The sequence below is a fragment of the Mesoplodon mirus genome, assembly GCF_964341445.2.
Source record: "Mesoplodon mirus genome assembly, contig: HAP1_SCAFFOLD_34, whole genome shotgun sequence".
NCBI classification, from domain to species: Eukaryota; Metazoa; Chordata; class Mammalia; order Artiodactyla; family Ziphiidae; genus Mesoplodon; species Mesoplodon mirus.
Window position 1 is genome coordinate 2,625,759 of NW_028295813.1, and position 4,498 is coordinate 2,630,256.

The following is a 4,498-nucleotide window of genomic DNA, read 5'->3' on the forward strand; positions in this document are numbered from 1 at the left end:
TCTATGACAAAGGAGCTAAGGATATACAATGGAGAAAAGACAGTCTCTTCAGTAATTGGTGCTGGGAAAACTGGACCCCTTCACATAAAAGAATGAAATTAGAACACTCCATAACACCATAAACAAAAATAAACTCTAAATTGATTAGAGATCTAAATATAAGACCAGACCCTATAAAACACTTAGAGGAAACCATAGGCAGAACACTCTATGACATAAATCACAGCAAGATCCTTTTGAACCCACCTCCTAGAGAAATGGAAATAAAAACAGAAATCAACAAATGGGACCTAATGAAACTTAAAAGCTTTTACACAGTACAGGAAAACATAAACAAGATGCAAAAACAACCCTCAGAATGGGAGAAAATATTTTCAAATGAAGCAATTGACAAAGGATTAATCTCCTAACTTTACAAGCACCTCATGTAGCTCAATATCACAAAAACAAACAACCCAATCCAAAAACGGGCAGAAGACCTAAATAGACATTTCTCCAAAGAAGATATACAGATTACCAAGAAACACATGAAAGGATGCTTAACATTACTAATCATTAGAGAAATGCAAATCAAAACTAGCGTGAGGTATCACCTCACAGCAGTCAGAGTGGCAATCATCAAAAAAATCTACAAAACAATAAATGCTGGAGAGGCCTTTATTGGAGAAAAGGGAACACACTTGCACTGTGGGTGGGAATGTAAATTGATATGGGCACTAGGGAGAACATTACGGAGGTTCCTTTAAATAACTAACAATAGAAGTACCATACGACACAACAATCCAACAACTGGGTATTTGCCTTGTGAAAACCATAATTCAAAAAGAGTTATGTACCAAAATGTTCATTGCAGCTCTATTTACAATAGTCAGGACATGGAAGCAACCTAAGTGTCCATCGACAGATGAATGGATAAAGAAGATCTGGCACATATATACAATGGAATATTACTCAGCCATAAAAAGAAGCAAAACTGAGTTATTGTACTGAGGTGGATGGACTTAGAATCTGTCCTACACAGTGAAGTAAGTCAGAAAGGGAAAAAGAAATACTGTATGTTAACAGAGATATATGGAATCTAATGAAGAAAAAAAAAAAAGATTTTGAAGAACCTAGTGGCAGGACAGGATTAAGGACACAGACATAGAGAAAGGACTTGAGGACACCGGAAGGGGGATGGGTAAGCTGGGACGAAGTGAGAGAGTGGCATGGCCATAAATACATTACCAAATGTAACACCGATAGCTACTGGGAAGCAGCCACATAGAACAGGGAGATCAGCTCGGTGCTTTGTGACCACATAAAGGGGTGGGATATGGGGTGTGAGAGGGAGATGCAAGAGGGAGGGGATCTGGTGATATTTGTATATGTATAGCTGATTCACTTTTTTATACAGCAGAAACGAACACTCCATTGTAAATCAATTACACTCCAATAAACGTGTAAAAGGAAAAAAAAAAGAAATCACAGGGATAAACCTACACATCTATGGTCACCTAATCTATGACAAAGGAGGCAAGACTATACAATGGAGATAAGACAGTCTCTTCAATCATTGGTGCTGGGAAATATGGACAGCTACATGTAAAAGAATGAAATTAGAACACTCCCCACCACCATACATAAAAATATATTCAAAATGGATTAGAGACCTTAATGTAAGACCGGATAGTATAAAACTCTGAGAGGAAAACTTACGAAGGATACTCTGACGTAAATCACAGCAAGATCTTTTTTGATCCACCTCCTATAGTAATGAAATAAAAAAGAAAACTAAACAGATGGGACCTAATGGAACGTAAAAGGTTTTGCAAAGCAAAGGAAACTACAAACAAGACGAAAAGACAACCCTCAGAATGGCAGAAAATATTTGCAAACAAATCAATGGACAAATGATTAATCTCCAATATATATAAACAGCTCATGCAGCTCAATATTAATAAAACAAACAACCCAATACAAAAATGGAAGAAGATATAAATAGACATTTCTTCCAAGAAGACATAGAGGTGGCCAGTATGCACATGAAAATCTGCTGAACATCACTAATTATTAGAGAAGTGGAAATGGAAACTACAATGAGGTGTCACAACACACCTGTTAGAATGGGCATCAACAGAGAATCTACAAACAACAAATGCTGGAGAGGGTGTGGAGAAAAGGAAACTTCTTCCACTATTGTTGGGAATGTAAATTGATACAGTCTCTATGGGGAACAGTATGGAGGTTCCTTAAAAAACTAAACATAGAATTACGATATAATCAAGCAATCCCACTACTGGGCATATACCCAGAGAAAACCATAAATCAAAAAGACACATTCACCACAATGTTCATTGCAGCACTATTTACAATAGCCAGGTAATGAAAGCGACCTAAGTGCCCACAGACAGACGAATGGATAAAGATGTGGTACATATATACAATGGAATATTACTCAGCCATACATAGGAATGAAATTGGGTCATTTGTAGAGACCTTGATGGATCTAGAGACTGTCATACAGAGTGAAGTAAGTCAGAAAGAGAAAAAGAAATATTGTATATTAATGCATATATGTGGAACCTAGAAAAATGATACAGATGAACCAGTTTGCAGGGCAGAGATAGAGACACAGATGTAGAGAACAAACATATGGACACCAAGGGGAAACGCCATGTGAGGGTGGTGGTGGGATGAATTGGGAGACTAGGATTCACATGTGCACACTTATATGTATAAAATAGATATCCAATAAGAACCTACTGTATAAAAGAAATAAATTTTAAAAAATAAAAATAAATAGCATTTAATAAAAGAAAACAGAAAAAACGTTTTTCCTTCACATAGACGTCTTTATATTAATGCATTATTTCCATGTTTATATCTCCAAATTAAAAAAAAGAGGAATAAATAAAATCTACCTTGAACCAAAAAGAAAAAAAAAAAAAAAAAAAAAAAAAACAGAACCCACAAGTTATACAGAGGAAAATCGTATCAGGGCACTTGCTCCAGTGGTAAAAAATTCTTAAGTTGGTCAGAGGTGGGAAATCGTCTCCCATGCAGTCAGCAGCGCTCCCCCCCACAAGGAGCATCCACATTGCAAAGCTGGGGGACTGTGTCGAGGCGTCTGTGAGTAAATGTGAGCTGAGCCCCAGTCCTGCTGCAGCTGAACTCTTCCCACCCTTTCCAGGTAAAACACCTGAATATATACAAGCAGTTGCAAGCCTACAGGAAGGGCTGTGGAGCCACACCAGCGACAGCACGCAGGCCGACTTGGTGCCTGCAGGCCAGTCAGGATGGTCCTGGCCCCAGATGCTCTTCTGGAAGCTTTCCATTTCCCTGCCTGAGATACCCCTCCTGCCACGGCACCCACTGCTTTTTTACTTCCTCACCTCTGCCTGGGGAGAATTTCAAGCAGCAGGTATGGATGACACATCCTCTTCTTTAGCAGGTGGCAGCCTGGCAACTCCTGCAGAAAGTCCAGCAGAGCCCCACTCACACTGGGCCACCCACAAAGCCACGGCCCCTCACTCCCTACCACCACCCCAGCCCCGAAACTGCTGACGGGGCAGAGAATATGGCGTCAGGCACAGCTACAGGGACTCTTGCTGACTGGAGAGGTGTTTATATTGACCTCAACCCAGGCACACCTGGGGGGGGGTGGCAGGCAGTGTCAGGCTGCAGAAATCAGCCAATCCTCACCCCTCAGGGGCTCACAGTTGCAGAAAATGAAACTTGCTAAACGGGCCAGGCCCAAGGAACAGGTGTGGGCCCTTGCGAGTCAGGCTAGACAAGGGGCTGCAGCTGCGTTTTGTTTTCTTATCATTTTATCTGGTCCATGAGTGGAAAACAACTTCAAGAAGACCCTATCCTAATGAGAGGAACCCAGGAGTCAGGGAGAGGAGTGATGGTGGGTGGAGACAGAGGCCTGGTGCCCTGGCTGCAGTGGAAGTGTCTGGAAGACCAGGCAGAGAGAGGCTGCACAGAGTGATAGCCAGGGTCACAGACCTGTCAGAGCTGCTGTTTGTTAGTTCAAGTCCTGCTCTGAGGTGTTCTTTGTCAGCTGTGAGCGACAGGTGAGCTGGGGCTTCTGTGCAATGTGGGCTATGTGCACAGTTCCTGTGTGTCCAGCCCTGCTGGGGTACCTGCCCGGGGGAGCTCTGTATCCTGGGAAGGGCCTGACTATGAGAGCCCCATGGGCTGCTGGGTAGCTGCACAGGTGAGCTCCATACCCTGGGAGGGACTTGAACACGAGAGCCCCGTGAGCTGTGGGGGTGCGGGATGCAGCCCAGGTGAGCTCCATATCCTGGGATTGGCCTGACCACGGAGACCCATGGGCTGCTGGAGACCTGGTAAAGGAAATCAGAACAGTCAGTGAAGCCACCGAGGATATACATCCAGTAGCTCCTATTTCCTACACCCTGCTGCTCATTCTACCATCCACCAGGCCATGGCATTCTGTATTACACTTCAATGATGCCTTCTTCTGTATTCCGTTCATCTCAGAGTCACAAGA